At 42.5% G+C, this 15,352-nt stretch overlaps 1 protein-coding gene across 7 annotated transcripts in view; it reads left to right on the top strand.

The window, feature by feature from the left end:
• The window catches only part of atf2 (activating transcription factor 2), a 147,565-nt gene that overhangs the window by 39,252 nt on the left and 92,961 nt on the right, over nucleotides 1-15,352 (top strand). The gene's annotated exons all lie outside the window — the stretch shown is intronic.

Below are 15,352 nucleotides of genomic sequence, written 5' to 3' on the forward strand. Positions count from 1 at the left end.
GGATCTGCTGTAAGTCATCAGGATCAACTGTGGACAGCCTATTGAGTAGGTTGGAGAAGTGTTCAGCCCAGCGGTTTTTCAGTTCTTCCTGGTCTTTGATCAGGCTTGACCCATCAGATGACAGCAAGGAGGAGCATCCTGAATTCGATTAGATTAGATTATGAGGACACTCAGTCCTCGTTTATTGTCATTTAGAAATGCATGCATTAAAAAATAATATACAATGTGCCTCCAGAAAGATATCACAGAAACACAGGACAAACCAAGACTAAAACTGACAAAACCACATAATTATAACATATAGTTACAACAGTGCAAAGCAATACTGTAATTTGATAAGGAGCAGACCATGGGCACGGTTAAGAAAAAGTTTCAAGTCCCGATAGCCCCGTCATCTCACGTAGACGGTAGAAGGGAGAAACTCCCTGCTATGAACCCCCAAGTGCCACAAACTTGCCGATGCATTGGAAGCACCGGACCACAGCCGACTCTGAGTTCATCCGAAAACTTCAAGCCTCCGACTTCGAGCACCATCTCTGCTGAGCGTTTCAACCTCGCCCAGGCCGCCGAGCAACAAGCAAAGTTGAGGACTCGAGGCCTTCCCCTCCAGAGATTCTGTACCCGGGGCAGCAGAGCTGTCCGGCAGCATCCAGTAGCAGCGGCAGCGAAACAGGCATTTCAGAAGTTTCACCAGATGTTCCTCTGTGCTCTCGCATCTGTCTCCATCAAATCAGGATTGTGCACGGCACCCTACTTGACAGATATCAGATATCATTCACCGGAGTGGCCGCTGAAAGCTGCGTCGCACCGCCATCTTCTCCTCCCTAGAAGGACCATAAACTGACTTTATGGTCCTGAAGAACTCTCTGGTGGCATGCATGTCTGCATAGCGTTCCACCTGCTCGGCCTTTCCCTGCCACCACTCGTCCTGCATTTCTCGCAGTTCTGCCTGTAATTTGGACTGCAGGTGTTTAAACTTGTCTTTCTTTGAGACATGATGGGTCATTCTGCCAGTCTGCATAGGCCTTGTTCTTGGCCTGAATGGCCGCTGATATGGTCTCGTAGTTTTCATCAAACCAGTCTTGATGCACTCGGGTTTTCAGTCCGAGTACAGTTGTTGCAGTCTGCGTGATGACATCTTTGAACGATGCAAAGGGGCTATGTGCAGGTTGAGGACCGATGGAACCAGCCTGTGATCTGTCCAACACTCAGCACCTTGCATGGCCCAGGTGATGGTAACGTCTTGAAGGTCACACTGGCGTACTATGACATAGTCGAGTAGGTGCCAGTGTTTGGACCTGGGATCCATCCAGGTTGTTTTGTACCTGTTTGCAAGTCTGAACATCGTGTTAGTGATGCACAGGTTGTGCTTGGCACACTTGCTCAGAAGCAGCAGGCCGTTACTGTTTAGTTTTCCCACTCTATGTCTCCCAAGGCCTCCGTCCCAGTTGTCGCTGTCCCCATCCTAGCATTGAAATACCCCAAGATAACGAGTTTGTCGCTGGCGGGGATTGACTGAATAGTCTGGTCCAGGTCCTCGTAGAATCTTTCCTTGTCTTCGTCTGGACTCACAAGAGTTGGTGCATAGACACTGACAATGGTGATATCCCAGGACTTGCTGAGAGGAAAGCGGAACTTCATGATGCGTTCATTTATTCCGGTGGATAGAGTAGGGATGTTCTTCAGCAGAACAGTTTTGATTGCAAAACCTGCTCCATGGATCCTGTCATCAGTCTGTGATTTCCCTTTCCAAAAGAACATATATCCACTCACTGCTTCCTGTAATGAACCCTCGTCTGCAAGCCTGGTCTCACTGAGTACAGCGATGTCAACGCGATAACAGTGAAGTTTGGCCGCTATGAGTGCTGTTTGTCTTACAGGCCTTGCCACCTCGTCTCTGTCCAGCAAGGTGCGAACATACCAGGCTCCAAAGATGAGTTTTCTTTGATTTGTTTTTCTTGATACGTGTCAACCACTAAGGAGTTGATCTGCCAGCCACGGTTAGCTAGCCAGATGTTGTGGGCAGGCAATGTTTAGGGTACCTTTTCTAACCCCCTCCCTCATGTGAGGGTGGGCAGTGCTGTCCTAAAAAGGGCTGCCCAGTTTCCCTGGTTGCTGCTGGACATTTCTGCTGCCCCGGGTACAGAGATGAACGATCACTGGTCCAAAGACCGCCTACGTTCAGGTTTGTGACTACAACTGCCCGTGGTCACTCCACCTGTTGCTTTGCCACTCCCCCAGCGCTGCAGGGCTTGACAGGTCGGGTTTGGACTGAGATGGACCGTGCAACAGAAACCTGTGCGTGATGGAGTTTTAAGTGGAACAGCCGTTGCACAGGGGCAATCCCACTCTCTCGGCAGATGAGACCTTGATCCAGTGGCACGGACAACCGTTACAGCTGGAGACCTCTCCTGCTGCAGTGGATGACCAGGACGTCTAAGTGTCTTGCCATGCTCTTAGTGCTCCACGACGACTGCTGGGCTGCCTTCTTGACCATTGGACCATTAATCAGTCTCCTCCGCTCAATCTGCCAGGGCCAGACTTCACACATTGGGATAGACAGATCCCCTACCTCACCGAGGGTCAAAGACCCGTCGGCTACCCTCACCCGGTTTGGCCCATCTGCCGAGACGGTTTACTGGGGGTGTGGCCGCTGCACGTGTTACGGCTACTTGGAGCCACAGGTGAGAGCAGAGTGCCAGGTGGGGACCAAAGGTGGACGAGCTGCCCTGAAAAGGGTACGGCAGGCCCCCCCACCAGAGGTGCTACCCCTTCTTGTACACCCCATACTCCTCAAATCAATAAATACTTCAATAATTACAGGTTTCCCCCGCTATCCGAAGGTAGAGCGTTCCTATGAAACGGTTCGTAAGCTGAAATGTCGTAAAATGAAGAAGCAATTACCATATGGGAAACATTTTTGAGTGTTCCCAGACCCAAAAAATAACCTATAAAATCATGCCAAATAACACATAAAACCTAAAATAACAGTAACATATAGTAAAAGCAGGAACGATATGATAAATACACAGCCTATATAAAGTAGAAATACTTTTCTGCAGCACTGTCTAGCGCAGCGAAAATCTCACGGCAGCACTCTCTGCGGAAGCGCTCTCGGCAGAAATACGGTGCAAGCACTCTCGGCAGAAACACTCTCTCCAGTAACGTTTAAGCTATGAAGCTGCCAAATCATACCAAATAACACATAAAAATACACAGCTTATACAAAGTTGAATTAAGTATGTGCATTGTAGTTTCACTTACCGGAATTGGGAAGACTCCAATAAATTGCAGTTTCGTCACCGTTAAACACCTGCTTATACAAATAACCACCTTCTGTAATTATTTTCTTCAGTTCTGCTGAGAACTTTTCGGCAGCTTTAGTATCAGCTGAAGCACTCTCTCCGGTAAACGTTAAACTATGAAGCTGCCCTCACCTCAGAAACCGATCAAACCACCCATGACTACCTTTAAATTCCACTTTCGCAACACTTCCAGCACCATTGTCCAGTGCTTTCTGTTTCAGCTTATTAAAAAGACTGATTGATTTCTCTTAAGTATAAGAAAACTTAACGGAACACCACGCTTTGTACACCCATCAGTCCACTCAAGCAATAGACTTTCCATTTTATCCATTATTGGATGCTGACTAAGAGAGACCACTTTGCTATGAGCAGAACCAACTGTAACATCGGCAGCTTTCAAAATTCTTTCTCTCTACGTATAAATAATGCGAATGGTGGACGCAGGCAATTTCAACGCGCGGACAATGTCCTTAGTTCACCGCGGTTGAAACGCTTAATTATGTCTAGTTTTACACTAAGTGTAACACCCTTACGAGCTCTTTTAGGCTTTTCCAATACCTTAGAACTCATCTTGCTCACGGATGCACAAAATAAATCGAGATAAAGCACGTGTTTAAGCAATGGCGGCTAGAATGCAGTTCTGGAGGAGGAGCTTGGCTGTTTGGGCACGCGCTGCCTTTTTTCGTAACAGTGAAAACACCTTCTGTTAGCTAATGTAGGTCTTTCGTAACAGTGAGGTGTCGTAAAGCGAACGTTCGGAAAACAGGGGCCACCTGTATTGAACTGAAGATACTGGGGAAGAGGCGGTTGGCTCACAAATAGAGAAAGCTTGGGGACAGTGTGTGAGGGAGGTTAGGCAGGTGATTGAGAAGGGATGTGCTCAGACAGATGGTTTGAAGTGTGTCTATTTTAACGCAAGGAGTATTGTGAATAAAGCAGATGAGCTTAGAGCGTGGATCAGTACTTGGGACTATGATGTGGTGGCTATTACAGAGACTTAGATGGCTCAGGGACAGGAATGATTACTTCAAGTGCCGGTTTTAGATGTTTCAGAAAAGACAGGGAGGGAGGCAAAAGAGGTGGAGGCCTGGCAGTGTCGGTTAGAGATAGTGTCACGGCTGCAGAGAAGGTGGACGTCATGGAGGGATTGTCTTCAGAGTCTCTGTGGGTGGAGGTTAGGAACAGGAAGGGGTCAATAACTTTACTGGGTGTTTTTTATAGGCCGCCCAATAGTAACAGGGATATCGAGGAGCAGACAGGGAAACAAATCCTGGAAAGGTGTAATAATAACAGAGTTGTCGTGATGGGAGATTTTAATTTCCCAAATATCGATTGGCATCTCCCTTGAGCTAGGGGTTTAGATAGGGTGAAGTTTGTTAGGTGTGTTCAGGAAGGTTTCTTGACACAATGTGTAGATAAGCCTATAAGAGGAGAGAGTGTACTTGATTTGGTATTGGGAAATGAACCTGGTCAGGTGTTACATCTCTCAGTGGGAGATTATTTTGGAGATAGTGATCGTAATTCCATAACAGACAAGTTAGAAAAGCGTTTAATTGGAGTAAGGGGAATTATGAGGCTATCAGGCAGGAAATTGGAAGCTTAAGTTGGGAGCAGATGTTCTCAGGGAAAAGTACGGAAGAAATGTGGCAAATGTTCAGGGGATATTTGTGTGGAGTTCTGCATAGGTACGTTCCAATGAGACAGGGAAGTTATGGTAGGGTACAGGAACCGTGGTGTACAAAGGCTGTAATAAATCTAGTCAAGAAGAGAAGAAAAGCTTACAAAAGGTTCAGAGAACTATGTTATGTTAGAGATCTAGAAGATTATAAGGCTAACAGGAAGAAGCTTAAAAAGGAAATTAAGGGAGCCAGAAGCGGCCGTGAGAAGGCCTTGGCAGGGAGGATTAAGGAAAACCCCAAAGCATTCTACAAGTATGTGAAGAGCAAGAGGATAAGATGTGAAAGAATAGGACCTATCAAGTGTGACAGTGGGAAAGTGTGTATGGAACCGGAGGAGATAGCAGAGGTAGTTAATGAATACTTCAGTATTCACTATGGAAAAGGATCTTGGTGATTATAGTTCTGACTTGCAGCAGACTGAAAAGCTGAACACGTAGATATTAAGAAAGAGGATGTGCTGGAGCTTTTTTTCAATATTTTTATTAATTTCTTACATAAAAGAATAGAGTACAGTAGGATATATAATATATATCGATTACAATATATTGAAATCACAGATAAAGTAGAGTTACCCCATGTCCATATAAACTAAATTTAAACAAATTATTGAGAAGAGATAATTTTATTATACAAAAAAATCTAAACCCACTACCAGAAAAAAAAAACACAGCTGTTAGGTTAAAACAAAGAAAAGGAAAAAATCCTTAACACATAGTAAAACATATTATTAGCCAACATCTGTGCTTAATAGCAAATCAAAGATTTTGAAAATAATTCAAAAAAGGTCTCCACAATGTCAAAAAATCTTGTCTAGCTTCAGAAATTGAACAGCAAATCTCTAAATTTAAGCAAGACATAATATCATTTGGAAAGCATCAAGTTGGATAAGTCGCTGGACCGGATGAGATGTACCCCGGGCTACTGTGGGAGGCGAGGGAGGAGATTGCTGAGCCTCTGCCGATGATCTTTGAATCATCAATGGGGATGGGAGAGGTTCCGGAGGATTGGAGGGTTGCAGATGTTGTTCCTTTATTCAAGAAAGAGAGTAGAGATAGCCCAGGAAATTGTAGGCCAGTGAGTCTTACTTCAGTAGTTGGTAAGTTGATGGAGAAGATCCTGAGAGGCAAGATTTATGAACATTTGGAGAGGTATAATATGATTAGGAATAGTCAGCATGGCTTTGTCAAGGGCAGGTCGTGCCTCACGAGCCTGATTGAATTTTTTGAGGATGTGACTAAACACGTTGATGAAGGAAGAGCAGTAGATGTAGCGTATATGGATTTCAGCAAGGCATTTAATAAGGTACCCCATGCAAGGCTTATTGAGAAAGTATGGAGGCATGGGATCCAAGGGGACATTGCTTTGTGGATCCAGAACTGGCTTGCCCACAGAAGGCAAAGAGTGGTTGTAGACGGGTCATATTCTGCATGGAGTTCGGTGACCAGTGATGTGCCTCAGGGATCTGTTCTGGGATCCTTACTCTTTGTGATTTTTATAAATGACCTGGATGAGGAAGAGGAGGGATGGGTTATTAAATTTGCTAATGACACAAAGGTTGGAGGTGTTGTGGATAGTGTGGAGGGCTGTCAAAGGATACAGTGGGACATTGATAGGATGCAAAACTGGGCTGAGAAGTGGCAGATGGAGTTCAACCCAGATAAGTGTGAAGTGGTTCATTTTGGTAGGTCAAATATGATGGCAGAATATAGTATTAATGTTAAGACTCTTGGCAGTGTGGAGGATCATAGGGATCTTGGGGTCCAAGTCCATAAGACACTCAAAGCAGCTGCGCAGGTTGACTCTGTGGTTAAGATGGAATATGGTGTATTGGCCTTCAATCGTGGATTTGAATTTAGGAGCCGAGAGGTAATGTTGCAGCTATATAGGACCCTGGTCAGACTCCACTTGGAGTACTGTACTCAGTTCTGGTCGCCTCACTACAGGAAGGATGTGGAAGCCATAGAAAGGGTGCAGAGGAGATTTACAAGGATGTTGCCTGGATTGGGGAGCATGCCTTATGAAAACAGGTTAAGTGAACTCGGCCTTTTCTCCTTGGAGCGACGGAGGATGAGAGGTGACCTGATAGAGGTGTATAAGATGATGAGAGGCATTGATCGTGTGGATCATCAGAGGCTTTTTCCCAGGGCTGAAATGGTTGCTACAAGAGGACACAGGTTTAAGGTGCTGGAGAGTAGGTACAGAGGAGATGTCAGTGGTGAGTGTGTGGAATGGGCTGCCGGCAACGGTGGTGGAAGTGGATACGATAGGGTCTTTTCAGAAGCTTTTGGATAGGTACATGGAGCTTAGAAAAATAGAGGGCTACGGGTAAGCCTAGTAATTTCTGGGCATATTCAGCACAACTTTGAGGGCAGAATTGTATTGTGCTGTAGGTTTTCTATGTTTCTATGTTTTAATAAAAACAGTATAAATCAGCCAGTTCTGAAATTTGCATACATCACAAACTCCATGTTGTCAACACCATCCACAGCAGAAACTGGAAAAGGAAATGCGATTATGTACGATCATGAAATATATTTAATATACCAATGAGGAAGAGGGTGATACCTTTTGTGTGCAGTGTAGTCATAGTCATACTTTATTGATCCCGGGGGAAATTCCTTTGTGTGCTAGTAGGAAAAGATTTGTGCACATGCACACCTTAGAGGGAATGTTGCTTCCAGCCCAGGCATTCCCCCCCTCCCCCACCCCATCCCTTCTATCAGGCAGAAGATATAAAGGTTGAAAACATACATTACCAGGCTCAATAGTAGCTTCTATCTCACCGTCATAGACTTCTTGTACAATAAAGATGAACTTTTTTTTTAAATTTTATTTTTATTTGGATAAGGAATTCACAAATATCATGTACTTTTTCACACATATAACCTTTTCCATTTTTTATATGTATAAAACTATAATTATTTATACATTCTTAAGTACACATTGAGATGATATAAAAGGAAATTAGACACTTAAATAGATAATTATGTACTGTGGTAATTCTAATCTATTAGGCTAAGTAATGGTATTAGTTGTTAAGAAAAATGGTAATAATAGTTTCCCTATAACTCTTCTGGACCATTTCCACTGGTCCAAAATGTTGTATATAAGCCTATGTAACAACCATTGTAGGTGTTTATATCCTAATTTGTTCATGCTTGCTCCTGCCCGCAGACATAATTATCCAATCCCTATATACTTAATTTTTCCGTTTTTCATCCCTTTCCCAAATCTTTCCCTTTACTTGTGTTAATTCTCTATTTTCCAAAAGAAAACAAAAAAAAAGACATTTAGACTAGGGGTGCTTACGTTAGCAATATTACTGTGTTGATGAGAAGAGCAGTATAAATCATTAGGAGAGTCATCTAAAGTCTGCTCGAATTGGGGTTATATATTCAATCCATTTATTCCAGATTTGATAAAATTTTTCTTTTTGAGTTCTCAGGGAATAAGTCAACTTTTCCATTTTAAATGTTTCCAAGATAATTTCGTGCCAATCTTCTAATGTAGGTGGTATTGGATTTAGCCACTTTCTAGTGATTGATTTCTTACTTGCCGCTAAGAGGGCCTGCAGCAACTTTATATCTTCCTTCTGTTCAAGAAACAATACATGCCCCAAATAGAGCGTCTCAAAGATCAGAGGTATCTGGGACCTAAGTACCTTAACTAATGTTCTATGAATACCTTCCCAATATAGACTTAATTTAGGGCAATCTCAGAAAATATGAAAATGATTTGCCTCCTTGGAGCGGCACCTTCTCCAACACGTCACGTTTGTATCTTTATATTTTTCCTGATATGGGGTCTTGAAATATCTTATAATGTTTTTCCAACAATGTTCTCTCCAAGTCAAAGAATTAGTCGAGGAACATTGAAAGCTGCAGATTTTCCCCCAAGCCTCCTCTGAAAGTACCAACCCCGCTTCTTTCTCCCACTTCTCTTTAATATACAGTGTATTTACATTTTTAGCATGGGAGAGTGCATTATATACTGGAGAAACTGATTTACTAGGTATTGAACTGCAAGCCGAATTCAGAATCTTGAAAAATTCTAATTCTACTGTTGATAGGTCTGTATATCTACAACTCTGGTTAACATAGTTTCGTACTTGAAGGTACCTAAAAAAGTCATTATGTTCTAGGCCATGTTTGTCCTGCAGGATTTGGAAACTTTGTAATACTCTTTTATCTATAAATGAGAGGTAGGTTGTAAGACCTTTCTTTATCCATAACTCAAATCTTTTATCTCCTCTGTTGGGAAGGAATTCGGTATCATATGCACACCATCTAAAGAGTTTTAACATGTTATTAATTCCACATGAATTAACCACCTTCTGCCATACTTTTAATGTAAGATTTATCCAACTATTTTTAAATTTTTCCAGCTGGGCCATCAATAAAGATGAACTCTTTAATCTCTTAATCCAGCGGTCCCCAACCACCGGGCCGCAAAGCATGTGCTACCGGGCCGCGAGGAAACGATATGAGTCAGCTGCGTCTTTCCTCATTCCCTGTCACGCACTGTTGTACTTGAACATAGGGTTGCCAACTGTCCCGTATTGCTGGAACATCCAGTATATTGGGCTAAATTGGTTTTTCCCATACGGGACCGCCCTTGTCCTGTAGTTCCCCCACTAAGGTAGGGCGTTCCTATGAAACCTTTCATGCCGAAATGGCGTAAAGCGCAGAAGCAATTACCATTGATTTATATGGGAAAATATTTTGAGCGTTCCCAGACCCAAAAGATAACCTACCAAATCATTCCAAATAACACGAAACCTAAAATAACACTAACATATTGTAAAAGCAGGAATGATATGATAAATATACAGCCTATATAAAGTAGAAATAATGTATGTACAGTGTAGTCGGGAAGATTTGTGGAAAAAAATTGGCACGTACACGCATGCGCACACAGGTGCCTGCGCAAGGCTTCATGGTCATGGTAGTCTTTCTCGGGGTAAACACTGTCCCGTATTTGACTGCTACTTTTGTCCCTTATTTGGGAGTGAGAAAGTTGGCAACCCTAACTGTAAAAGACATGTTGAGGTGAGTTTAACCCTACTTGAACACCCCCAACCCCGGTCCGCGGTGCAAAAAAGGTTGGGGACCCCTGTCTTAATCTACCTCTTCATGACTCTTGCACCTTATTTGTCTACTGGCAGTGCACTTTCCCTGTAGCTAAAATACTATGTTCTGCATTCTGTTATTGCTTTTCCCTTTGTACTAACTCAATCTACTTATTATCACATGTATCTCAGTACATGTGACATTAAGTATACTGAGGTAGTACATGTACAACAATGAACCGATTCTTCTGATTCTCTTAACCCTTAATATCCAGAGATTTATTTATTTCCATTTTGTATGAAATCAATGATTGACTAAAGTCCTCACAGGCTCCATGATGGAGAATGCCAAATAGTTCACAATCCTCTGTGAAGAAATTTCTCCCCATCACAATCCAAAATTGTTTCCCTCATATTCTGAGAAAGTGATCATTCTAGATTCCACGGCTTAGTCAATCATCCAGTCTGTCAAGACTTGTTGAAAAAATATAAATTTTGTAAGATTCAACAAGATCTTCCCTCATTGTTTAAAGCTCTAGAAAATAGTGTGGACATATTAGCCTTTCAAGAAAAAGATATTGTGAAAAGCACATAATGTCAAAATCTACACTTTCAGAAATAACAACAGCATTTCTGAATGTAATTTTTCAATAAAGGGTTCACATTTACACTGGTGCAATGAAAAAGCCAAGTTTCCTCACTTTTGAACCCATTCCTGGGACCCATAGTCCTGTGCCAAGCTTGCTGTCAACCCCAGAGAGACATTAGAAGGGTTGATTGGTGATAGGAAGAGTGATTGGTGATCCCTGTTTACAGAACATCTGCATTTTATTCTACATTACATAGATGACCTGCCATTCTATCATGTTCATGACAGTTCCTAGGGAAACAAGCCCATTTGTTCCATTCCCACTCTTTATTTCCTGTGCCTTACAGGTTATTTCTGTCTCACATATGCCCCACTTATGGGGTAGTGGGTAGTGGCTCTATATGTCACTACTGCAGGGCGTGACGACCCTGCCTTACACAAGCCCGGGCTCAGCTCGCTCCGGCTGACAGTACCCGGTATGGGCCCCTATCCAGGGTTACGGATCCCACTGCCTTGTGGGTATCTTTGGGAGAAGAAAAGACTAACGAGTAAACCCTACACAAATCCAGAATGGAGCCCCTAAGGCGGTTAGATGACGTATCACGTCACCTTCCGGCAGCTCCTGCTGAAAGCTGATGCCAAATGTACTGCTTCGCATTCCTTTGGACCACATCCGTGAAGCCGAGAGGGGGACCTTGATGTCTGGGCAGCCCAGGATCTCCATATTCGTCGCCCAGGTCTGCACCCCGGACGGGCGCGTCCATTATCTACTTAGACAGACGGAGCCATGATAGACATATGCCCATCGATTCCCCTACACTAAGATGTGAATTGCTGTACTCGTCAAGTTATGAACTCATCTTGTGGATGTGTGTAGAAACCCGAGTACTTGGAAGAAACTCACCTAGTTATGGCGAGAACATACATATTCAATTTTGACAGTACCTGAGGGCAGCATCACACTTGGGGCCCTGGAGTAGTTCAAGTTTAATTGTCATTCAGCCATACTGCCAAATAGAACATTCCTCCAGGGCCAAGGTGTAAAACACAGTACCAACTGTCACACACAGCATGTAGAGCAGAGAAACATACTGTGCAAGTCCCCAAGAGTCCAGGCCCGTAGATTGATCGTGCATGGGATGTTGTCCTGGAGCGCGTTTCTGCAAGAACAGGCACACAGCAGTCCTCATTGTGCACTAGTGTAGCCACAGTCAAATGCATTCCTGTTTGCCTTCCACTGAGCAAACACTGGAGGGTAGCACCAGTATGAAGGGCCAGCCCGCAACCCAGTACTAACTCCAGCTCTCTCCTGCACTGCCTCCGGTGTCTCCTCCCATGGGCAGCTGTAACAGGCAACATGGTGCGCGCAGCAACCGATGCAAAGCAACTTCCCTGTTGGTTTCACTGATGAAGCAGTGAACCGGACTTGCAGTATTCTACTAGTGAGGTGGCAGTATGGCTCCACGACTGTGCTGCTCATCAGATGCACTGAAAATATTTCTTTATAGTTTGCTGCTTGTATAGCACATACTCTGTGCATTCTGATCCCCTGGTGTGTGCTGATATTTTTAGGGGTCCCAAAAGAGTGACTGTAATTTAAGATGTGCTGGGAAGGAAAAGACTTGGGAGACAATTAGGCACATTGGAATTTCAATTCCTTGGTACAGTTGCAAGAGAAAGTTTGTGAACCCTTTGTAATTAGCTGTTTTTCTGAATTAATTACTCATAAAATTTCCAATCTTCATCTGTCACAATAATAGACAAACACAATCTGCCTTAAATTAATAACACAAACAATCGTACTTCTCATCAATACTGAGTACACTGTTTAAACAATCACAGTCTAGGTTCAAAAAAAGTATGTGAACCTCTGGGATAATGCCTTCTACGAAAGCAACTTGGAGCCAGGTGTTCCAATCAATGAGATGAGATTGGAGGTGTGGCTTGTAGAGGTGCCCTGACCTGTAAAAAAAGAGGCACGCAAAGTCAGTTTACTGATAGAGCCTCCTCTGCTCGAGAAAGATCTGTTTATGTGCACCATACCTCAATCAAAACAACTTTCAGAGGACCTTGGAAGAAGAATTATAGAGATGCATGAAGTTGGAAAAGGCTAGAAAAGCATTTCTAAAGACCTGAGTGTTCATCAATCCACAGTAAGAGAAATTGTCTACAAATGGAGGAAACTCGGTACTGTTGCTTCTTTCCCTAGGAGTGGGCATCCTGTAAAGGTCACGCCAAGAGCAGGTCGTGCAATGCTGAAAGAGGTGAAAAAGAGCCAAAGGGTAACAGCAAAAGACCTGCAGAAATCCCTAGAACTTGCTAAAGTCTCTATTCATGGGCCCACTGTAAGAAAACCACTGAATAAGAATAGTGTTCATGGAAGGACACCACAGAGGAACCCACTACTCTCCAAAGAAAAAGAAATTACTACGCGTCTCAAGTTCACAGAAGACCACCTGGATGTTCCACAAAACTTCTGGGGCAATGTTCTCTAGACACGCGAGATAAAAGAGATTTTGTAGAGATGCATACTGCTATGTTTGGAGGGAAAAAGACACTGCATGCCAAAACCAAAACCTGATCCCAACTATGAAGCATGATGAAAGGAACATCATGGTTTGTGGCTATTTTGCTGCCTCAGGGCCCGGACAGCTTGCAATTGTTGAGGGAACAATGGATTCATAATTGTATCAAGACATTTTACAGGAGAATGCCAGGGTAGCAGTCCGTCACCTGAAGCTTAATAAAAGTTCGATGTTGTGACAAGACAATGATCAGAAACATAAGAGTAAATCAACAATAAAATGGTTTTAAAAGAAGGCTATTTAAATTTTGGAAGGCAAACCAGAGTCCAGTTCTTAACCCAATTGAATGATCTAAAGAGGGCTGTTTATGCAAGGTATCCCAGAAATATTGACGAACTGAAACAATTTTGTATGAAGGAATGGTCAAAATTCTTCCTTGCCATTGTGCAAGCCTGATCAGCAGCTACAGGAAACATTTGGTGGAGGCTGTACCAGTTATTAAATACGAGGGTTCACATACTTTTTCCTGGCTAGACTGTGAATGATTAAACAGTGTGTTCAATAAAGACATAAAAAGTACAATTGTTTGTGTGTTATTAGTTTAGGCAGATTGTGTTTGTCAATTATTGTGACTTGGATGAAGATCAGACCACATTTTATGAGTAACTAATGCAGTAAACCAGGTAATTGCAAAGGGTTCACAAACTTTTTCTTGCAACTGTATGTATGAGCTCTTTGAGATTGTCACGTTTGACTAGTCATATTTCATGCACAAATCCAGGGGTAGATCAGCTGTAAAAATTGACCTTGCTAACAAGGCTCACATCCTATAAATGAATATCACATGTTAGTTAGTTTGCATGACAAAGCCAGTAGCCAGTCCAGCTCCATCCTGGCCAAGGACTGGACTTAAATAATGTCTTTGGTAGATTAGATACCTAATTGGATTTGAAAATGCTTGCTCAGCTGTCAAAATCTAGTGTTCACTGTTTTTGAATGAAAGCACCACTTATTCACTCTCGTTAAAAAAACATAACTCACTCTCTTCCCAACATCACCCACCATACTTGAAGACATCACAGCTACTCCTAAGGAGTTAGTATTGTTGTCGTGACAGCTTGTGTGCAATTTTAAAAAATGGGGTGAACTTTTTCACTAAATTACCACTATCGTTAAAGTTATGCATACTCCTAGAATACTTGGTGCATCTAAGGTAAGAGAGGGAGGTGCATGTCCAAGATTGGGAGCCATTGGTTTGGAGCTCTGCTTAGAAAGCTTTAGCCTCGGGTGGTTGGTTAAGTTGAGAGAAGATTAAGAGTGTAGTGGAACTATGGGGATCATAAATGAGAGGATAGGATAAAATGAGATTGGATAGATGCTGGGGTATCAGCAGATCAGATTATTGTAATGCCTGGAGAAACACTCCTGCCCTTCAAATGGCTTAAGAATAATTTCTTTGGAGTCTTTAGTGCTTTGTGCATGGTGCATTTTTTTTTGCCCGATACACAGATAAAATGACATCTGAATCTAGTATATGTCATACAGACCCAAAGTTGCATGGATTAAATAAGAGTTCCACCAGATTCACTTGTGCAGTCAGCTAAAGGCCCGCGAGAAATAGTGATAGAGCAAGAACAGGCAGCTAGTTCATTCTTCATTTCAACGTGACTCCTCTGTTTTTCCATTGAAATCTGAGCCTCATCTCGGGTTTAAAATTCACCTTTCTGGGAGGACTGAAAATTTTTATGGGAAATTCAACTAATATCTTTAACTATTTTAATATATATTACTTTCAAATTAAAATGGGATAAAAATGTGCACTGAATGTAATGCAATGCCAGCAGAATTTTACAAGTTTTATTTAATTGCCTCTTCATAGTTTAATCATGTGCAATTTTCACTCATTGGAGGAAAAATAGATGAATCTAAGGTGCTCTTTTGGTGGGGTGGTGGTGCGGAAAAAGCAATCCTGGAGACGAGGACTTGAGGAATAGTGTATAAAGTATTAATTTTCATTCCTGAATGTTAGTTTTAAATCAGCTGTAGATTATTGAAATTAAGATTTCCTAGTTCTGATCTATTTATTCATTTGATCTGAAACAACAGTAAAGTACCCATTACTTGATGGTAACTAGATTGAGCACCTTTAATGTATTTTTTAAATTATGTGTTTGATTATTGATACA

Source organism: Mobula birostris, chromosome 6 (genome assembly GCF_030028105.1).
Source record: "Mobula birostris isolate sMobBir1 chromosome 6, sMobBir1.hap1, whole genome shotgun sequence".
NCBI lineage: Eukaryota > Metazoa > Chordata > Chondrichthyes > Myliobatiformes > Myliobatidae > Mobula > Mobula birostris.